Raw genomic sequence first — 24022 nt, 5'->3', positions numbered from 1 at the left:
ACCACTCAAATCCTCTCATTAACAATATTTTCATAAACCTCATGAGTTATTGCTGGTAATGTTTTTAGCAGAAGGACTGATTAGCTGTTGGACTAAACTACTGGGGGAAATAGGGGATTTCTCTTCTCTTCAAGTCTTCATCTCAAAAATGGAAGCCAACATTACTACCGAATGAAATTTACAGTCTGTATTACATGGGCTGGATGCTAAAATGTTCCTTCTGACCTGAACATTTATGAATTTCAGTGATTCTAAAGTACCGACAGGTCCTCAAATAAAAAGCCCAAGTACATCTTGGAAGTACATCTTAAGTTATGGGCAAGCTCCACCTGCCTTATCCAGAGGTGAGGAAAACCTCATGCAGTTGTATAGAGAGCTCAGGTACATGCACATGTTATTAAATTTGTTGCAACTTTCAACCAAGTGGGTGCCTAGACATAAATAAACAAGGCCAGGCTAGTTTTCACTAAAATATGTACTTCTCTCACTCTGACAGGCGTGCAAGGAGCCTGGGCCTCCGGGACCATTTTAACAACAGAACAGTTCTCCCCTGGGGACGACTCTCACTTTTTTTCTTTTTTTTTTTTTAAGGAGAAATCCAAGCCTAAACTTACGATAGTTTTATTATGTGAAACTCAAGAGGAAATGAAGTAAGAATATCAGACTGCTTTCACTTGGGTAGCTCCCTAGCAAGGGATTTTGTTTTCACGTGGCTGAGGGCAGCTGTGTGCGTGTTGGTCAGAAGGAAGCAGATGTAAGAGTGCGTTAAGGTTGGAGGCTAACTTCCCTCCACTGAAACTTCAGGACCTCTCAGGCACTTTAACTCTAGAGAGGTCATTTAGTGAGCTGAGTGGTATGAAAAGCAGAGCAGGCTTGGTGAGAACTGTGTCCCCACACTTTGATGCAGTTGGTTTAGAGAGGAAGGTTCAGCTGTATCTACTGGGCTGCTGCTCGTGCACACATGGGTGCGTGTGTGTTTGTGTGTGTGTGTGCTCGCCGTATAAGCAAGCCAGCTAAATTCCATCTTCATGGACAGTTCAATGGAAAGTTAGCTCGAAAATGCAGTATATCATATTTCATGAATTTAATAGGGTTTTCATGATTTTACAAAGTGCTTTAACCAGACACTCACGGCTGGAGGCTGCACAGCAGGAGACCTAAAACACTGCATCTGTGTTTTTCAACTCTTGCCAGAATCCATTGAATTTGATCCGGAATGACTATGCATCTTTGGAATGTACATTCACTTTTCTCTTGCCTTATCCAAATAAAAAAGGGAGGGGGAAGAAAAAGAGTCCTATGAGAATTCCATATGGAAACACTAAACTAGCATTATAAAGGATTTCCTATAAACAAAATTACGGTCACAAATTTTGGACTCGGACCACATTTAAAACAAAGAACCCTTTGTCTCCCTCCTTTTAATATATAATTTTATCTATGTTAACACCCACATTTTTATTTTTTGTTTATATATATATATACAAACTTTAACAAACTTTAATCGTTCTGTGCACTAAATCCCCTGAAAATAAATATCCAGGGCAACTTCAAAAGCCCTTAATTAGAAGCACATGTATGGTGTTACAAATTTCTGGCTGAGGCGGCTGAGTTGTAATTTAATGTTATGATCTGCCATAAATATTATCCATAATGAGCAGACTTTGTGTTACACTTCTGTACGTCAGATAACTGCAATATTTTTTGTCTGCTTTTGTTCAATCAGTAAACCTTAAGTGAAATTTAACATTAGAAAGGGAGAAAGAAAGAACCAGTTTTCTCGCTAGAGAGTTGAACATTTTTTGTCCTCCTAGCTGTAAAGACAGTTATTGATTTTGTTCTGTTTTCTTTGTTATAGTTTAAAAATGTGGTAAACATAATAACTTGGAGATGATGGGGGGAAGGGGAATAACAAGGCATGGAGGCTAGTGAGATGCCTGGTTGTTTTGAATGACTTTCTCATAGCAGCCTCCTGGAATAAATGCTGTGTTTCCCAGAAAAGCCTCAGGACTTGTTTCTACATGAAAAATCTAAATCTTTTCTTTCCTTGTGTTGTACCTGACCGAGGGGCAGTTGTCCATCACACTGGAGGAAGTTAAGTATAGAGGAGAAAATTTCATATGTTAATTTTAGGCCCTGTTTGTAATTAGGTGTTGCAGCTTTGGAATATATGAATATATATATGTGTGTGGAAGGAGGGGGTAATGAACCAGCCGGTAAATTTACTCTACAAATATACAGCTGTAAGGATTATGCACTGGTTTCCTAAATGTGTGTGAAATGATACAGAAATAGTGTGGGGCCATGGAACAACTCCACCGACTCATGACTCATGTATAAAAAGGCAGTGCGGTTTTGAACTTCAACCAAGTGCAAACTGCCTGTTTGGTATTTTTTTTTTTCTCCCTGCAGAGTGCCGTGGGACCCCCCGCTCCCTACACACTCACTTATTTTAAATGACAAGCTTTATCTGGTGCCTTTGACTGCAGGTATCTGAGCTTTGCCTTGGCAGGCTTTGCACACAGATGCAGCCACGTCTCGTAGCTGGAGCGCAGCGTGCAGGGGTGCTGCTTTCCTCTGTGCTGTCTACCCTGGGCAGAAGACCTTGCATGTCCTCAGCCTACGCTCCCTCCAGCAATCTGAGCATCTCCTGCATTTTCTCCTACTCAAACGAGTCTTCCAGTTGGAACTACTTTTATGCTGGATCCAAAAAAACTGCTGCAGGCATGAGCAAAAGTCTCCACGAAGGAGCCCAGGGTGTGGACGTGTCTCTTTTATTGACTGCAGCAGCCCGACATAAAACGTGGCTCCTGCAGCTACATGCTGACAGAGCTGTTCAAAGTAGGAAAGCGGTGAGCAAAGACATAATGGTTTCAAGCTGCAGGCACTACAGGGCCAAATATAAGCTGAATAGATATCTGGAAACGGTACACTCTGTGGGCATGATTGCGAGTGATTGGATGGCACCATGGCATTGGCCCTTGTCTAATTTGCTTTTGCCAGAATTGCTGAGTGTCTGACTGGCTGCTGCCAAGGAGAGACCAAATTGTCTGGCCCAACGTCTCCTCCTGGGAGATGCCAGGTGCTCATAGGAATGGCAATCGATTCCTGTGGCAGCAGAAGGAACTGCAAATCCAGGTCTCCAGGCTCTCCCCTGCATGACTTTCTGTCTCAGCTCAGCTCCTCATTCTTGGGATGCCTATATTTGGTTTTTGCCTATGCTGTTGCAAAGCCTTGGCTGGGTCAGATCAGATCACATAACCTCTATTAGATACAGCAAACTGCAGGCCAGATTCACTCCTCGTGCCAACTTCCCTCAGTCCAGTTCAGTTACATGGAGACAAATTTGACCCTTTCTTTTCCTCTTAGGATACTGTAGAGAAAGAGCAGGTACCGGGCTGTAAACTTTCCAGGTGACAGGTTGTCTCTAGAAAGGTTTGACAAGATCCTCTATAAACTTCAGCTCTGTAGGAGAGAAGGTGAAAGCTGTAATGATGCCCATCAGTTCCCATGACAGATATGCTGTTTCATCGCTGGCAGTGTTGGATGTCTTCAACCAACCTTTTATTAAGGACTGGGAAATAAAATACTTCTACTTCCTCCCTCCCTTTCCATCTCTTTCTGGAACGAGAAGTCCCAAAATTTGGAGAGGCCACTGTCAAGGTATTTCTACCAGAAGTGATGGAAGTACCAATTCCTCTGTGATTGCCAGCATTATTTTGTAGACTGGGAGGATTCAGATAATGGCTGGAGACCTGGGGAGGTCTGAGTGCATCTCTGAATGTAATCAACACTCAGACTCGTTGCTAGCAACATTTACAGGAGCACAGTCTAGTACTTCGGGCTATGTACCAAACTGACCTTAAGCAAATATCTTGCTGGAGAAAAGTTCATAAGGCCTTGTTTCATAATGATACCAGTGCCTTCCAACCAGGGATCAAAAAGTTATTTTAAAATAGAAATAATTCCAGGGTTTCAGAACAACTCTCCAAAATCTTATACCACCACGCCCACCTCTGGCTGACAGCTCAGCCGTAGATAACTTGTTGAGCCTGGAGAGGTGCAATGTAGCTGTGCTGGAGGTCAAAACTCTCTCCCTTGTGTTCTTTTTTGCTATCAGTTATTTGGGTGCCTGCAGCTCCAGGTGAGATGAGAGTTACCTGGTGCATCCCACATAAAGGGAAGTTTAAAAGCTACACATGAAAGACAGGGTAGGAGGGACACAAAAAGAGAAATTGCTTTTTTAGCCAATGTCAAATATTAGGTGTGAGTCAGAGCCAAAGGAGAGCTTGTATTTCGTGTGTCCTGGCCCAATGCCCCTCTACTGCAGGATGCTACTCTTCTGCCTATTTCATGAGGAGCTCTTCCAGAGACAGAAATCCTGACCTCCAAGAAGGGCCAATAGTGGAGGCTCTGGATGAGCAACGTCTGTGGGACCTACGAGCCATCTTGTGCTGAACATGTTCTTTCCAGAAAAAGAGTAACTAAAGCATGTTTGTGCTTTGCATGAAGTCTAGTTCAGCCAGCAGGTGAGGAGGGCTTTGTGGCAGGTTGTTAGATGTCTGCCAGCAGCTCCCAGCTGTCTGGCTCTGCCCTTCCCTATATACTTCCTCCACTCACAGCTTCTCAAGGATGACAGAAAGTGGGATTTTCTTAGGAAGATCTCCACAATTCAATATTTTACAGATACATGATTAATCTCAACTAGCCCACAAAGGCCTTTTGCACTACAGAAGGGGAAAATGTCCCCAGGAGTAGGTGAGAAAGAGGAGTGAAACAAGCATAGTCCAGTGCTTATTGTCCAGATTTTGCCCCCACCCTACAAACAATTGGCCAACCACACTTTCACCTTTGTTTCTTCACTTCTCTGTAGTTCATCTTGGTAATCACCAGTGACTTTGTGGGCTACAGATCAGATCTGAAACCAGGCCATCGCGAACACAGTAACAATGGTACTTGTTCCTTTGGGCTGGCTCATATTTAGTTTCTTAACTAAAGCACAGACTTCTGCCACAATCCAAGGAAGAGTTTCCATTTAAACTTGGTAGAGAAAGACTTTTCTGATTGAACCCATAGAAGTTAGTTATATCCTGCAACCTGTGAAACTGCAGCTTGGTCAGGGGAATGACCACTTGTGTAAACATGCAAGGCTGAGCAATGTGCTCAAGATAGAGGGAAGAGGGTTGCTGCCCCAAAACACTCGTTTCTTTAGGATGCCAATAGGTGGAGCTGAAGGAGCAATGCACAGCGCACAGATGGGTGCATATGTTTGCTTCTTTGTGTGTGCCCTGGTGGAAGGGATTGTGTTCTTGAAATGATATCAGCATAGTTGTATAGTGAAGGGAGAGCAGATAGGACAGAAGACTTTGGCAGAGGAAGGTGGAGGAGCATCAAAAAAGGAATGAGATGCATCAAAATATTAATTTGGGTCAAAATATTATCTTTTCTACATCTATATGCTTCTTACCAGTATATATTGGTTTCACTTGCACACATAAAGCATTAAAATAATAATAATAAAAGATCTTACTTTTCTTGGTAAATTACATTCAGGATGGATTTTAGTGTGTGTTTTTGCATATCTAGATTAGACAAGACAATCATTCAAGTGTTTTTGTGTCAGAGATGTCCACCTTGAAATGATCTAGATCTCAGCTAGGGCAGGCTGCATACACTTAAAGCATCCCTCTGGCTAAATAAATCACTTTGTGAAAAGAGGTCTTAGTATTCCATGTAAATAAGGATTCTCATGTCATGGTTTGCTAATCAAAACATGTAGCTCTGAGCACTTCCCATTTACGGCAGCTTATGAAAATCAAGCATCATTATTGCTGTCTGATACATTATCACCAGCAGCCATATAATGGGCAAAATGTTCCTGGGTTGGAATGAGTGCAATTTATGATTCTAAATTATTATGTATAAAGAAGGAAAAGTGCAGCTGGATATTCATTAGATGTGTTCAATTTAATGTATTGAAAACAGTAAAGAATATGTTTTAATTAATAACCCAAGTGCACGTGGCATGGAATCCGTAAAGAGAGCCCACAGAGCTCGGCAGTGTACTTGTACTTTCTGGCAAATGAAATGGCAAAGAGGCTCTTCTCTCTACAGGGAGTAAGTCTGCATTCGAGCACAGGCCGGGAGCCACCTAGTTCAGTCAATTCTGCTTTATAGCCAGAGTTCAGTGGATTCTGTTCTTCAGATCCACCAGAGATACAGATGATGTCTAATGGTTTTATGGGCCTCAGTGTTTGGACATCCAATTTGCAAGTCATTACCAGCTTTACTTTCCAAAAGAAGCTATCTAGCATATTCTAAAATTCAGAACCTTTGCTCAAATTGTTTTAAGAAAGTGCAATTAAGAATCATTAAAAAGGCATTAAAAGTGTTGTAAGCATTGGCCTTGTGCTGTAACCTTGGAAGCAATGAATAGGAAAAAGCAGGATGTCTTCAGCAGCTGTAGAAAAGTTCAAGTCCCAAGATGACCTTCAAAATTAAAATTGCATTACTGAAGTTTCCCCAAAGAATTTGAAAATATACTGAAGATATCTACAAACGGTTCTATTTCTTGTGAGAGGTTACTAAAAAGACTTTAAATAGAAATCTGGTAGCATGAACAGTTATTAAAGTTACTACTAGGAATGGAACTTTTATTCTAGCTCGGGATGCTTTTTGAGGGAAATTTTTGTTATAAGCCAAAGAGTGAATCACCTTGGAAAGTCTGAGAAAAATTTCCGTAGCTGCCACCATGCAAGTGTAAATGAAGTGTCTTTCCAAATTATAAAAAAATTTAACATAATTTTTAGTTTAGAGCACTTGCTCAAAAGCAGCCAGTATTTACAGTTTGTAACTTCAGTTGAATTTTCTGACGTTTTGTTGTTTACAAGACAGAGAGGGGCCCTGGGTTACAATATTATACTATTTATATTCTAATTAGCACTCAGAGTCCCTGATCAGAAACACGCTTTATTAGGCGTGGCCTTTCCTCAGAAAATCCATGAGCCAGGTGTGAAATGCTTACTGTTATCACTTGTAATTTGGGATCTCCAAATTCAAAGGCCAGCACCCTCTAAATGGGGCCGCCTATAAGCCCCGCAGGGACTGCCTGAGTAGCAAAGCAATGCATATAGGGCAGACAGACATCAAACCCTTCCTCCTATTTTAGGCTGTTCAGAGTCAGTAGTGAAGGGTATGCCCTTGATGGCTGTAGCCTGTTTAACCTCCTAGAAATTCAGTGTCAGTCCAGGAAAGTCCCAGGCAGAAGCTATGCTACTGCTGGAAATTTAAGTTGTGAGTATGCACAAACTCTGGTTAACTCAGGTTGCAATGGCAGTGAGGATGTGGTGACAGCCAAGTCACCACAGGAACCCCAGGTGGCTTTTCACTTAAGGTACCACTGTCATGCTGCCCCGTTATCATGTCTATCCTTCTCTGAACCAAGTAATTGCCATTTGGAGAAGCGCTTGCTCCTCACAACTTCCAGAAAGCGATCTATGGGAACATCTTAACTGAAGGGTTAACTGTATGACTTAGCAGAGCCTGGATGCGAACACAGTACTGCATAACCACTGCTTGGGTCCCCACTGGGAGGTCTGCCAGTAGGATATTTCACAACACATCCCTGTGGTTGTCTGTGCCACACTAACGTGGATGTTTACTTGGTGCAATTGTGGGACCGCTCTGAAAGGCAGTTGGCATGGACTTGTGTCTTCTCTGCAAAGCAGATGAGTTTACAGAATGGCCAAAAGTGTCTGGCCTTAGAGAGAAGTAGCCAACATGCTCGAGTGAGAGGCTTTTAGTGTGGAGCAGAAGGAGCTTAGAAGCAGCTTCAACATGTCACTGCTGCAATGTGCATGCATGTGCACACGCACACGCACACACACGCACACACACACACCTTTAGCTAAGTAGGGGAATGTGTGGTGATCCTATCCTCCTCGACTTCAGTCTACAGTGTGCTGGGAAATATAAATGGCTCCTGCTCACTATACCCAGGCACATCTTCCCAAAGAGATACAGGAACCTGAAGTCCAGGGGGCTATAGAGCAAGAACGATTGATATGTGTAAGGTGACATATATATAAGACAACACATTCAGGCTCTTGTCTAGGTGTAAAAGAACTGTGATTCATCCCAAGGGCCTGTGATGTAACCAACCCAGTAACTGGGATTGCCATGGATACTTATGGTATAGCCACTGTTCACCCAAGTGGTGAAGAGAAACTAGGTGTCTTCAATTGTTACGTGTGATTGTGATCTTTCACAATCCACATCAAAGGTAGCAGCCTTGAGGGCTCTGCCCTGTGCTCCCGTGAGACATCAAAACACACTCAGAAGGAGCTCTGATTTGTTGACTCCATAGTCTTGCCACTGGTACTTCAACATGATGAAACAGGTGTAGAGAAATGCTTGTATAAGGGGCTTGTTTGCATATGTGGTCCAGAAGAGCCACCAGCCTACAAGCGTTCAAAAGATTTGATTTGCTATAGACAGTGTCATCAGTTTCTGAGTACTGGAGACTACAGTGTTAATGGAGGAAGTGTCATCTTTGCTAATACTTTCGATGAAAGATGTTAATGGGAATGAGTTGTTCCATGAGTGGCAGAGTTAATGAAGCCATGTTTCTTATGGATTCGTGTCTTGGGGTTGGACTCTCTTGTCAAACGAAAGCACCAGCTGAAGCTTTTCCCATAGATGCAATATGAATGATGTCTCTCCCCAGTATGGATTCTCCAGTGTTTGTTAAAGGGTAACTGGAGCCTGTCTTATTCTGACTGGTGCAACTAATCAATTCTCTGTCTTCCCCCGAGCTGTAAATTTTCATGAAACCTGTACAATTCTAACACATTTGTTAAAACAGATTCCAAAGTTGTCAGGGAGATACAAAGAGATGAACAGATACACACATAACTTGGATCACATAAGCTCTTATTTTCTTTGGAAACTAGGATAGAAGTATTCTCTGCAGGCAGATTTTAATGCGGAAAATGGTTATTTATGGAAATCTTTATGCTCATTTCTATCTTATAAAGAGATGCATCTTGGCTTCTCTCCTCTGTGAGTTATGATCTATGGGGGAAGTAGTTTTTAAAGGTAACCTGCCAAGGATTTTCAACAATTGCCCCTCTTCCTCTTACAAGCTTTCAGAATTCTTGTTGAGCTTCTTTTTGCTGGATAACAGCTCACTGAAAGGGTCTTACACTTTCATGTCTAGTATTTGGCTTGTTGTTCTTGCTGAGAGTTTTTCTGAAGAGTATTTGAGTTGCCCCATGAAGGCTTTGTGTATCAATTCGAGTGCCAATGTTGAAGGTGTAACACAGAATTTCCTTGAACTAAATTTTAAGCCCCAAAATTAAATAAATAGTTAACAAATACATTTCAGGAATCCTTTCCCCTTTCACTAGCTCCACTTTCTTGTATCTTACTCTTCCTCATTTTAGTAGATTGCATATCATCAGACAGTCCTTCAGCCTGGAAAGAAGGAAGGAGGGAGGGAAGGAGAGGAGGAAGGAAAGGAAGAAGGAAGGAAAGGAAGAAGGAAGGAGGAAGGAGAAGGGAAGGAAGGAAATAAATGCTCTTTTCACTTTCACAACTTCCATTTCTTACTTGAAGGTAGCATAGAAGGCTTTGAATATATCAGCTCAGGACAAAGTCTAGTCAAAGTCTAGTGCAATTATTGTTTCTCTTTATGTCTCGATGGAGGGATGTCTAGGCAGATTCAAGACTAAGAAGTGATGAGTAACATTACTGTTGTGATCTTAAAGAGATTCTTCCTCGCAGGAACCTGACCTCAAGTTTCACTGTGTCCTAGGTATGTTACAAAGCATATCTCTACTCCTCATCTCTGCTTTTCTGAGTTTCACACAGAGTTTAATCAATTCTGGTTGTGGTTGGTACTAGCAGCAAGGGAAATACAGTGGTGAAGTCCAAGGAGCCAGCACAAAGTGATGATAATGTCACTCGGTCACTTTACCCCCCCCCCTTTTTTTTTCATAAGGAGACGCAACTACAGCCTTAAAGTCAGGAAAATATAGCCTTGGAAAGGCTGTGTATTATGACTGCAGTTCAGGAAAATAAACCTTATTTTCTTTCAAAATTCATAGAAATTCTTCAACACTCAGTTACCTTGCTGGTTCAACAGCACACTGCTTTTCTGATGCAGATGATGGTACACAATGCTATTTCTCGGCCTTTTTCACCCATTATTGCTCATGGAGCCCATCCATGCATATGAAGAATTCTCGTTCATGCAGAATTTGCAGAAAAAGGGCAGACCTCACACTGACATTAAGGACATCATAATTCATCAACACACACTTTTCCTCTACATTATTCCTTAATCTCCTGTATTTTTTTTTGGTTGGTTTTCTCTCTATTCTATGGCATTCTTCTCACCTGCTGTCTTATCTCTCCAAAAGCTACAGAGTTGGAACAACCTCTTTCATTGACTACTTATTTTTCAAACATCCTGTCTTCTTTGGTTCATGGCTGGAATGATAGGCAGGCTGGATCCACACAGCAAGTCAAATGTCAAGCTCATGGCAGCAGTGAGAGCTGCCAGCACCCAGGCTTCTGTAAGTTCTCAATAGTCTTCAAGCTATAAGCATAAATTAGAAGATTGCCTCTATCAGTCCCATAGTTCCTCCAAGCACCAGAGCCAGGTGAGGGTTTGTCCCAGGCTGCTGCTGTCAGGGGAGGGAGAAGGGCATGATGGAGACCTAGCAGATAGGTTGCAAGTGGAAGAGCTCTGGGAAGTTGGGGGAGATGTAGTCAGGAACTGTTGCTTGGAGTTGCTGCTGTATATACTGCAACTTTCCAAGGTGAAAGGCTGCAGGGCCATATCTATTTTTCACCCTGTCTTCCATTCTCCTCCAACCCCCTTTCAGCAATATCCTGCCCCAGGCAACTGCCTACTTTGCTTCTGCCTAGAGCTGGCCCTGGCTGCACCTCCTGGCCCTAGGCTGTTTCCACTCCCCTCTTCTCCATCTGCTGAAACCCTGGCAGCAGCTCATTGTGGAGTGATGGGAGCCTGACAGAGGATATGCGAATATCTCACTGTTGATTGACAGCCCCTCCATAGCGTAGTCTGTCAGATTCATTATCTGTACTTCAGAAATCCCTGGAGATCCCATCACCATTTCACAGGGTGCTGTACAAACATACAACAAAGATCCAACCCTGTGCCCCAAGAGATGACAATCTATTTATAAGATAAGAGGCAGTAGGTGTGATCGGCTCACGGATGGCAGCAAAGAAGGAAAAAGATTTTCATGATCAGGGAAATGAGCAGAAATCACAAAGTCTAGCTGCTTTCCCTTTGCTAATTGCATCAAAGTTTCCCTTGAGTCTTCTGAAAGCACTCGTCTCCAGGGAATGGACCATCAGGCTGAGGTTTGTGTCCTAACTGGTGGGTACACCCCAATCTTAAAGTAAAAGAGAGCATCATCTTGGATGAAGACCCAGGAATTTGGGTTCCAGTGCTTGAGCCTGCAGATGTTCGTTCTGTTGATATAACAATAAGGCTAGGATTTCTTTTTTCTTTTCTTTCCCAAGCAGCTGTCAAACTGAATTTGAGGAAAGGGACTTTTAAGTAGTGTTTACATGACGAATGATTACACATGGAAAATTCCTTCTCTGAACTTTTCCAATTTCATTAACAAAGGAATGTTTGTAAAATAAAACCCTGCTCGACATACTGACATTTTTGAGTTTGGAGTCGCTCTTGTAACAGTTGAAATTGAGTTCATGCATCAGTTTGGGAGTACATATTACATCCAGGCGGAAAAAGGACCTGCTTGTTGCGATCATGAGAGAAAATATTCCCTCTGCAGCATTGAAGCAAATAGAGTATCAACGAAGGCATCTCGGATAGGTTGGTGAAAGCAGTAGGTTGCTCAGAATATTGACAAAAATCATTACTGGTTTAGTATAAGAAATAATTAATTTTATCCTGGGCAAATGTTTACAATTTCTAAAATGTCATATTACTGGTTATTATTAGTAACTATTCAATATGTCACTGTAACCACTATGAGACAGAAGTTTGTTATGCAGACAAAGATTCCCAAGACAGAGTTTCTAGGCAAAAATTAGTTGTTCATTGAAGCTTGGCTAAGCTCATGCTGTCACCTTTCTATTACCCCTTTCTCTGTCATTTTGCCTCAGCAGGAAGAGCCAGTGCTGAAAAACCCGTTGTCCCTTCTTCCTACCAAGTTATCCCAAGTCCACCTTGTTCCAAAAGCCAACTACCAGTAAGAAGGACAGTCCTGTATCATGCATGGCCTCATACTGTCATTTTTTAGGGGTGCATTGAGGATTTTCTATTAAAAGACACCGCATGCTACTATTGGAATCGATTAGTGATTTGAACTTTCCTATCCTCTTTCAGTAAACGCTGATGAGAAAATTTCATGAAAATAAGTATTTGTATTCTCCTTTTGCCATTGGAAAACAGAGGGTCAGATAGCTATCTGAGACCCCACACTGAGCAGCTGATTGAGTCAAATCCAGAAACTCTATTTTCTTTTTTTTGTGCTGTTCAGCACTATAGTGTCTCTGCAGCGTTTCATGGAGCTGCTGTGCACGCAACTGCTGCAAGGCTTAGCAGGACCTGGGAGATGTGATAGCAGAGACAATATATTTCTCCACATTCTTCATTTCTCAGTCTAGAATTACCAGCTGTCTCTAGACTCTGCTAATGAGCAATAGCTAAAGCTCATCCCTTAGAGTGTACTCAAATCTAACAAGAATTGGAGAACTCTGGGCAAGTTAGACTAAGTTTGTATAGAAAAAGGCAGGCAGGGATCAGTGAGCAAGAAAATCAGATAAATAGGGCTGCAGAGAAAGAAAATGTCTCAATGTCACCTTCCTAGCAGACACTCCTCAGAAGACCCCAAATATAGCTTCCCTTAAGTCAATGTTATGCAGAGAGGAAGCTTGTACTGTGTCACCACGCTACTCAGCATTTATGAGGTGTGTTTTTTAGAAGATCACGTGAGGAATTAAGCATGAAGGTACCATTTAATGATGCGTTTATGCACTTGCTTTTTCTAAGCAGACTCTCTGCTGAGCATTTACTCCTTTGAGTTAATGACAATAATTTACTTGAAAATCCATTTGGGCTTCTCAAGATGCTGAATTTGCAAACTGGCAATACAAATACTTTAATACTCATTTAAATTCACTGTAATTGCACTTGATTTTAAGTAGTGGTTTTTTAAAAGCCATGTCATTTGTAAACACTAGATTCCCCCTCACCCCAAACATCAATCCTTACCAAAGTACAGTGAATCTGGTTGGTGTCAGTCTTGATAAATGATTCTGCTGAAAGAGCTGACCAAAAAGAATAACATTTTCCATTAAAAATTAATATATTCCTGTGCCACAAGTGCTCTTGTAAGAGCAATACAATGGTCTGTATTGTCTATCTGTCAGCGGTTCCATGCCTGATTTGCAGTTTACCTAGGTCCTACAAAGTCCTGAGAAAATTACAGTTTTGATACCTGCCATTGATTAGTTAGTATTTATATAGTCATCCGTTTGCACATTGGCAAGTGACACCTGCAGTACGGCTAGTTGTCATGCAGGCTCACAACATGAAAGAAAGGAAATGACCTTTCTTTATTGAAGGAACAGATCCAATTTTTGCTGCCTTTCCTACAGCACTGAGCTTTCCAAAGAGATTTCAAATAGCACACCATTTGTTTTGTGTAGGACAGGCATGGCTTTCTGCGGTCCCGTGGGAACCTAGAAGAAACCATCAGAGTCCTAATACCTAGTTCCCCACTACTGCAGGTCCTGAGTCACCTCACTGTTCAGAAGCTGATGTTTTGTATCACTTGCTGGTCGAATGTAATGTCAAAAATAGCTAGAATTTCTCCCCTCTCCGTCCTTTCACTGTGAAGGTCATTCTAGGACTTATTTTCTCTGGTGTGTTGGAATGCTGTCCTCACTTCCTGACTCAATACAGTCCCAAAGAGTTTGAACTCCTTTGTTATTTTTACAATATTGTTCTTAGCCATATATTGCCTTTCTGGTACCTGGTTCTTATGCAAGTAGACAACTGTTTAATCCTGAATTTTCCAGGAAAGCTTTTTTACTTATGTATATGTGTGTGTACATGCATTGTGCTGTACTTTGGGTTGGAACACTTTAAAAATGTGTTTGGTTCCTACTCTGCATTTTCAGTTGGTTCAGAAAAGCTTAGCTGAATGATTTATCACCAGAGGAAGTGGTTTTGTACATGTGCTAACACTTTGCAGAAGTTGTTTAATATTAGTGAAATTTTGGTTCAGAAAGGAATGAAAACAAGACGCAAAAATGTTTTTAGTTTTTTCGATGCCTCTTTGTTTTGATTTCCCCCAATTTTGTGTTAAATGACAGTAACACTTCAGAAAAGAGAATGTGAAGCAGAACATTTGAATTACTAGGAAGCAATTTTTTCACTTTCTGTTGGCTATTCCTCACTGGAAGGAAGATAGCCACTGAGAAATGGTACTTGTTCCAGTTTGCTTTTCTCTTGAAAAGATCTAGAAGAGATCTCTTAAGGAGATTTAGAGACATTAATCAATGTCTTTTCACGGAAAGGGTGATTGATTGTCAATGATCCTTGTCAAGGATCCTGTCAAGGATCCTAGATTTTGCATGCAATTCTATGTAAAAGTATGGGAATGAAATTTCTCTCCCTGTTGATTTTTTTAATACTTATTTAGGAGTTGTTTTTTTTTTTCCAGGAGATAATGGCCCATTCAGTTTGGTACTGTCCTGAATTTCTAAACTAGCTGCTCGACTTATTCTATATAAAGACAAAACAGAGCTTGGTGAGATCCTTACTCACATACAGTTAAAGATCTGTCAAAATTTTTGTTTGATAGGATCTTAGCTTTTTGCATGATAAAAACTTTTCCCAAAGAAATTTCCTGTGTGATGCAGTTGAAACCAAAACAGTTTCAAAAATTCTATTTAAGTCTAAACCAGACACATTTATTTCACTATGAAAGCAAGCAAAAATGCATATTTTAATGGAAAATTTTACCTTGCAGTTTACCAGCCTTTGTACAGTTTTCAGTAATTTTTTTGAGGTTCATCTGTCCTAACTCAGACATCTAAAGGGAGATGTTCAGGTCTGGAAAGGTCGTGCCACTCACTGAAGAGCGATAGATATTTCTAGAGGGCAGTATCTCCTAAAAAAGGCACCTGAGCTCAGACATCATTCTGGTATGTTACAGGACATATTCCTAAATTCTGGTTTGCATAAGCTCATGCTCTGGCTGCAAATACATCAAATACAAGCTATGCACACATCACCTGTTAATAGCTACTTGGTGTGATTTTTGTCTTGAAACGTGTTCACACGTAGATGTTTGTGCACACGTACCACGCGCCCAGACAAATACACCGATGTTCGTACATCGATTGCCCTTTTCTACCTGTGACAAGGGAGGCTTCTCAAAAAAGGGCTTCTTTTCGGAGAAACAAAATTTAGTGATAAGACACGCTGATACTGCACAAACTGGGATGAATGAAAGGATCGGCTCTTCAATGAGAGCTCTTTAGGTAAACTCACATGCTTGAATGATTAAACCCAAGGATAAAAATATCTTTTACAATGTGTAATTTTTTCCTTTCTTGCAGTAACTTTAACACAGGAAGGAGAGGCGGGAGGAAGAGAGAGAAATAAGCTTATATTCTTAACTTTCCTAACCCATATTGCATTCCAGAACTATAAGATGTGGTAAAGACAGGTAAGCAGATTAATTTAGCAGACTTCCAGACTTCTGAGGCAAAAAAGGGAGGCAAGAACATTTTATCATTTCTGACATATGGAGCATGTAGTACTGTCTGCAATATGGAATGGATGATCAAAGCCATGTTTTCAGTAGATTCTAGGAACATTTTTAGCCTTAAAGTCATTAGTAAACTTCAATTTAGGATCTGAACCCTAAAACCTTAATTTGGACAAAGTGCTTCTACTTGGGAGCAATAACAACTTTCTCACAAGTCAAAATTTAATATCATTCTTGAACCAGGCAGCTCTATGTCTTGGAGAAAGTGGCGAAAAAATACTTAGAAAAATACCTTCAAGGGATGAGGATGAAATTGAGAGCTAAGCTCAGAAAAAATAAGAACTAGGACTTTCAAAGAAAATTGAAGCTTTGGAGAGCCTTCAACTATTTTGATTTATATTTAAACATTTTTAGAGATTGGAGCTTTGATTAGCTGAGACCCTCTGCAGTTCCCCTTCAACTCTGATTTATGGGCAGGCTGAATCTAAGTAAAATGAAAGCTAAATGAGGTGTTCTTTAAAATTACCTTTGAACACTTAGAGAAGGTAAGGACAAGGGCAACTTGGCTGATGCTAACATGAAGGGGAATGGGATATGAGGGTGGGTGTTTTTAGGAGCCTGAGTCTTTTGAATATTGGAGAAGGGGAAGGAGCAGAAGGAACAGGATATCAGGAGGTTTCTAATTGCTACATGTTATAGCACTAATATATACATCATTTTTGACTGGGAGATGTGTTAAGCTGGACTTGTTGGCACAGACAAGGCTGTTTGAGTGTGGATTTCTAGATTTTTGGGAGTTTTTTGTTTTCTGTTTTGAAGAAAAATTTTATTAATGTACTTAAGAAATCACTTTCTTACTCAGGGGTTTATAAGTGATGGGCTTAGCCCACTCAAGGGTATTCTGGTAGAAATACCATTCAGGAGGCTGCTAGACACTATTTTCAGCTGAAACTGTAAAGAGGTGATTTGTGATGAATGACCCCAGTGGTCCATCTTAGACTGGCATCATTTGATGTAAAGGTGGATAAGAAAGTCTACATTAGAGCTGTTCACCTCACTTTACCATGTTCTTCCCAACCCTCTCCTATTTTTACTCTTCATATTACCATTCTTTTTATTGCTGATGACACACACTAACTCAGATATTAGCAGAGCTCAACATAGTAGCCAGTCCTGGGTAAAAATATCTGTACACAAGACTAAGATTTAAGGCAATACCCAGTTCTACAAGTGATCTCAATCCTGCTCTCCTCACAGCTGCTGTCTTAGAGACTATCTTCCTCCACATTTGTACATGCTCAAGGACGAGTTCTGCTCTTGTAAATAAATGTGACAGCCCCCATGGGCTGTGCCTCTTTGGGGTGTAACACCCCACCGGGCATCTGATAGTTGACTCATCCTCAGGAGAAAAATCTCAGGTGCAGAGGAAATTTCACATAGCAGTTGTTTCAAAACATGTCTCTTAAATGAAGTAAGGAATCTAATATAAGTAGATGATCCTTAAGAGAGTGGTAGCTGCCAAAATCATGAGTTATATCATGACGTTTGTAGATTTTAATATTTTGCAGCTGGAATGTGCAAATAACAGCGTATTCCCATCCTACATTCTTACTAAGTTTGAAGACATAGATACGAATGATTACTGACTGGCTCAAAAACTTTCTTGTAGATATTCTGGACTTGCTTCTTGACAGTCTTTATCGTGGCAGGGGGAACTTGTTGAGGTATTATGAGTACAAAGGATTAAGCCTGACTGTGTGGGATTATTTCAGTTTTCTTAATTAGTTAAATGACTGTAGGCATCTTGGACTGGATTCAACTTCATAGCTTGGACATGGATCTCATTTAACCTCTATCCTTGGTGTTGTTCTTGGCTGATAGCTGTGATGGGAATCCGGGATTTCTAACTATAGACATCTCTTCCTATATAGGTGCTGTCTCATACAGCAGCTGTGCACTCCACATTCCAGCATTTTCTTTGTCTTTTTCTCACTGGCAATGATTTCTTCCCAGTGGAGAGTACATGAGCCAGGGCAAACCTTTACCACTTCACTGAGCTGATGTTACAACAGCTTTTGTATCAGTCCTGAAGTAGACCGAGGTGTCATGCTGTCGTTATCCCAGCAAGGTGGACTCACCCTTATCAACATAACTAGCTCGCGTGCATGCAGCTGTCCTCTGGGACCTGCGCATCGCAGAGCAGCGACCTGCTTGTGGTATCTCTTGCATTCTTTGCAGAGCTTTTGTTTCAGATGCATGCAACAATTTTGCTGATCGTGATGTGGTTGTTCTCAGGCGATTAGAGAGAATTACAGTGGGCCAAGGAGCATAGTTGCTATTTTTGTAACTGCTGGTATCAAGTAATAACATAAGTAGTGTTACCTCTGGAATTAGCTAGGTCCCATACCTTTTCATGTTTCTTCTTGAGACACTTGGCTTATCTTCCTAACAACTTTCTCCTGTGTCAAACCAGCGCTGAGCTGTAGGCTTTCTGACACATAGCAGTCTGTCCTGCCATAAACTGTAATATCATGTATTGTTTCATCATTAAACCAGCTGGAGAAGTGGCATTTTTGTAGGGGCACTACATAGGGACTGGGCCCTCATTGCTGCCCTTCTGCTCTGTTCCTGGGAGGCAGCAGTCGGCAGGTTGGGTTAGCTCCTCCCAGAGTCCTGCTGGGGCTTTCCTACCCCCACAGTCTTGGTGGAGAGGGGCAATGTTAATGTAGCCTCAATGTTCCCTCTACCGGAGAACTCATTTTATTCCCTAAGGGACCTCCTGGCAGGAGGCTGTGCAGGGGCTGGGTGCTGCTTCCTGGTGTCCTAACGTTTCCCAGTCCATGCTCAATCTGTGTAGTAGTCCCATCAACCATTCTGCCACGTGGACCTCAGGCCATCTTGTGTGCCCAGATGCAACCGGAAGCTGAACTGAAGAAAAAGACAGGGTAGAAGCAAAGGCAGTATCTAGCCACAAGGGAAGAGGCTGCAAACCTAGGTGGCTCTGAAGCGCAGGGTGCAGTAGGTATTTCCTCTAGGACTACCTCAGAAGTGGGGTTGACCTATAACTGGTCTAGAAGGTGCTCCAGCAAGTCCTGGGGAGCATAACACAAATGGTGAAGTGGACTGCTTATGAGCAGCAGCACAGAAACAGCCACGGTGAGTCCTCTAGCGAAGAGCAGATGCTCCCTTTCCTTGTCTATCACCAACTATCATGCACATGGGTTAAATGGATACCTCACGTCTCTAAAGAAGTTGGTTTGTTTATTTGCAGGGAGAGGCTGACAGTGACTTGACACCACTGGTTTATGACTGGAGTGCACAAGCTGGGGGTATTTCACAGTTTAAGTCTTGGTACCATAAATACTGCTACAGCATAAATGGGAGAAAAGTAATATCTAGAAATGGTTCGGAAGCAGTTCAGAGGTTTTTAAGAAGCAAAGTTACGTGCTTCTTTCTTTTTCCCTTAGGTCCACAACCAGCCCTATCTAGCTGCAGTCATTCTCACTTAGCTAAGTCCCATTCAACAAAGCATTTAACTTTGTGTTTAAATCCATCCCTGATCAGCAAAGCACAGAAGCAAGCTCCAAGTTAAATGTATGCTGAAATCCTTCTCCTAAGAGCTTGACTTTTTTCCAAATTGAAACTCCGCTTCTAAGTTCTTGCCAAAATTGAGCAGATACCAGAGGGTTTTGGCCCATGTGGGGCTCAAAGTGCTATCACAGTTTAAATGTGTACAGCAACAACAAATGGAATTTAAATGTAGGATTCAAGTGGCCCAAATTTTGTGGCTGATGCAAAATCACAATCCTCCTGGGATTGTAGAAGCCTCCTTTGCTTTATTAGGATTTAAAGGATTTATTAGGATACTTGACTTGTTTTATGCAGGAATCAGCACAGTGATTTCAAAGGATCTGCATTTCATTCACATTGATCTAATTTATTCTGCAGGCTAGCACATTAAAAAAAAAAGATGCAGCTAATATCATTGTCTCAGATGCAATATCAAAGATACCTGTTGTTTGAAACTAGAATATTAGAACGTATGGGACCAGACTGGCCACTCTCAGCGCACCAGCTCAATGTGGCATGTCTACACTTCCTTATCTGTGTAGCAAGAGACAATGTGAATATAGGAAACAGAGCTATGCAGGCACAAAATGTTACAGCTAATTAAAGGTTCAAAAGTTCAATCAGTGCCAAATGGACTGCTAATCCATTGTGCTCTGCATGCGTGGGTTCAAATCCCACCCTCGTCGCAGCCTTTGGGGGTGCAGGTTGCACAGGGTGGTTGTGGAGTCTCCATCCCTGGAGATGTTTAAAACCCACCTGGATGCAGTCCTGTGCAGTGTGCTCTAAGTGACCTTGCTTGAGCGGGGGGAGGGGGGGGTTGGACTAGATGATCTCCAAAGGTCCCTTCCAACCTCAGCCATTCTGTGAAAATAATTCTGTTCAAATATCAAGCCTAATATCACTGAAAACAGATTTCCCTTATTACTGGAAATAAACTAGAAAACTCACTAGATACTAGAAAATTATTTTTGAACGGCTCCACTGTTACAGATGTCCAGGGAAGTCCTGCTGCTGGTTTCAGTGTGAGCAGAAAATGCTGAGTAATTGTGAGAGATCCCCCCACCAAATTCAAAATCAAGACTGCAACTATTCAGTGAGAACTGAAAATTCAGGATTTCCCAATAAGTATTTCTTATATATCAAAGGTATGCACAGGAACTATCCTCTGGTACATACTACTGCTGTTCTGCCCAGGACTTACTGGACTCACTGGCCAACCTTGTGTTGGGGGAACAAGTACCAGCAATGTATCCATGAGGCTTATTTCATGCAGCATGTACTTCTGCCCTGAAAAAATCCTGTTTTGAGGACTACTCGCATTTCATTGACGTGGTTTAAGATGTCTGACAAGATGAAAGCCTGATGGGATGCTCTGGGTCATGATACCATTACTACTTGCCAATTACGATAATAAAATAGCAACAACTAAATGCCGTTCAATGGCTGTACTAAGAATAGGTTGACTGAAATATAATGACAATGTTTCATCATTACAGAGCTGCTGAGTCTCAGAGAATCTCTTCTAATGAACAACTGGAATTTAACTAGCAAATGATGACTTTTGCAACTGAATCTAAAAGATGAACTCATTGCTACCATTTGATTATTAAGAGCTTATGCATTGATGCTCAATCATTTTAATAGATTTGCTTTCCTTATTGTAGAACACTACAATAAAAGTGCTGTGAATAGTAATTTGCTAATAATAATGCTAATAATGCTAATAATACTATAATCTTATTTAATCTAATTTAAACAGACAGCAAAAGGCCTTCTTAGAACACTTGTCTTTTGTTGGCGGAAAGATTCTCATTACAAAATTAAATTGCTTTCGAACTCCTTTGGCACACTAAAATCAAAGCCACTCACCATTTACTGTCTAGGCTGGAACCCCAAATCTGCAAAGTCTTTAGGGAAGCACTAACATGTTGTGTTTAACAGTGATGGATTTAAGCATGTGCTTATGCACTTTGCTGAACTGGGCTTTCCCAAGCCTTTGGGCAGCATCTCAGTTTCAAAATGAAATTAATTTTGGATCCACATCAGGAGACTCTGTTATTATCTCTGTCCGTCTAGTTTTTCAACAAAGTCTCTGCAAGTGACTGTAGAAATTAACAGGAAGAAGAGAGACTAGGTGAAGGCCACCTAGATTTCAGATTCAGCTGAAAGCAATTGGTAAGGCCTATCTGGTATGCTATGCTCTTAGCTTAATAGGAAATTTTCTTGACTCTATGAGTACATTTAATATCCTGTATCAGAAAGAAATCCTTCGGGAGCATGTCACCCAAATCTGGACTTGACTCAGTAATATTTATTATAAATGCCATCGGCAAATATTTTTAAGTTGGATCAAGACTGAATTTGCAATACATTTTCTACATATATAAATGCTAGAAAACTTGACAGAGATAATTCTGTAAAGTAAGAATTAAAAGTGACTCTTTTAACTGGGGGTCTCATTTTGTCTGCGTGTTATATATATACAATTTTGTATTTCAGTCGTATCTTCCTTTGTGAGAACAGAAGCGAGTTCGCTGTGTTTTACTTCCTATCACTGCAGAGCTGACGCATCTCTGGGAATAAGAGCTGGGCTCTCTCGCGGCCGGCACTGTAAACTTGCATTCTGATTGCAAAATCTTTATCGGCTGCAACGGATGAGGCAGGAAGAACGTAGTCTGAATTCTGGACTATTTGCAGGGCTGGCAATCAGGCTAAAAATACCTTTCCTTCCCAGTGACAAAGAAGAGTTGATGTCACAGGGATCAAATAAACACGGTAGTCAATATGGTCATGTTTTCCCCCTGAAAAGTCCCTTTTCAGAATAGGATCTCATTTTAAGTTTAAGGCAAGTGGAATGGGCTAGTGTCACACGGGAGAGTAACATGCCCCATTTGCTGCCCTGTGCAAATCATCGATGCTGACAGCAATTTCTTGAAGGAGACATCACGGGTGGTGGTTGCTCGGGAATGAAATGGGAACCAGGTAATTACAGGAGGAGAACGGAGGAACAGAGGTGGGATCTGAACCAACTGTGTGGGAAAAAGGCATTTTTCTCTCCTACCTCCCCTCCTGCCTGGGCTGGGAGCCACGGGGAGGGGGGTTGGGCTGGCACCCCTCTGCAACACGGGGAACCCACCTCAGGTGCCAGGTTTGATGACAACGCTTGGGTAAATGAGCCTTAGGGAGCTTTAGGCCATGCCCCGAGCCAGTGCCTCTCTGAAGGTGTTGGGAGCGAGAAAGGATTTTTGTATCTGCTTGTTATAGGGATTATTGTACTGCCGGGTCCATCCTGGTGTCTGTGGGGATTCAGATGTTCTCACATGTCCCTGCTCCAGCTGAACACCAGGGTGGGTTGGGGGGGAGCATACTCCTCAGGCAATGTCCTGCTTCAGAATGACCCTAGGTGACAGATGGGCTGTTGGAGGCAGAGGATATTAAAAAAAAAAAAAAAAAACCTTCAAATTAAAGTTGAAGACAGGACTAAGCCGTGTGAGATAATAGTGACTTTCAGAGAGCGCAGTTTGTCAGGAAGACAGCTGCTTTTTATAGCATGCTTGGCATGGCTGATGGCAAAGACATTTGACATTTAGCTCTGATTGAGTGGCAGGTGGGGAGAAGGGAGCCAGAGATAATGTAGGCAAAGCGTTTTGAAAGCGGAGTTAGGAGTGGGCAGCATCTGGGGAAAACTGGGTAGCTTCGCTGGGAGCTCCTTTCTTGGCTGTTTCATGGTGCTGATCTGAAGTGCCTTGACCCCATGAACTCGTTCCTCCGTGGTGAGGAAGAACGGATCCCAGAGCTCCAGGAAAATGAGTTTCCTTCTCAACCAAGGGACCGCTGTGCTCGGTCTCTGCCAGAGCTGCCTGCTTACAAATGTCCCTGCAAAGTTTCCTTCCTCAGTGAACAGGAAGAGGAATGGGGAAATTAATAAGGGGAAAGGAAATCCTATAGGTGCCACATCTATAAAGGCTGGAAAAAACACTCCCAAGACCACCTCATGTTCCCTTCTTCCTGATATACTAAAGAGGCAATTTCTGTATTATTTCTATAATTTGAGGCTGCTTCTTCAGTGCCAGATTAAGCTGGGGAAGAGGAGTTTTCCACCACGTGTGCATGCGCATGCACATGTGTGTTTGCTAGCAGTGCCTGGATGTCATTACCTAGCAATACTGCTGCAAAGAGGCCTGCCGTGGTCCGCATCCAGGTGCCAGGAAGGATGCACAGCTAGAAGGAATTAGCCTCTCCATGCCTCAGTGCATTTATTTGAGTGCCCTGGCACAAACATGCCCTTAGGGGAAAGTTTGCTGTGCTAAAGCTGAGGTCTACAGCCCACCTGCTTGGCAGCTCTGTTAACTGGGCAAATTATTTGCTACAGTGGCTTATTTTAGGTGCTCAAAGCTCAGAGGTGTGTAGGACACTGCAAAGCAGGATTTTTGTCTGCAAGGAGGACAAACACAGGACAAGAGTAGAAGATCTGAGCTGACATAATTATGACCAAAATCCAGACATTCCCTTCACTCCTGGATTATTGTGTAGCATTCGGCTAACTGTGTACATGGTGTGGTATGGATTTGTCCTGCCTGAGCTTAAGACACATAAGTAAGGCTCTTGAGATATCAGCTTTTGATGTTGTATAATCCACAACTTGCCTTATGTAGGGGGGAAGT

The sequence above is a fragment of the Rhea pennata genome, chromosome Z (genome assembly GCF_028389875.1).
Source record: "Rhea pennata isolate bPtePen1 chromosome Z, bPtePen1.pri, whole genome shotgun sequence".
NCBI classification, from domain to species: domain Eukaryota; kingdom Metazoa; phylum Chordata; class Aves; order Rheiformes; family Rheidae; genus Rhea; species Rhea pennata.
Note: the sequence above shows the minus strand (reverse complement) of the source record.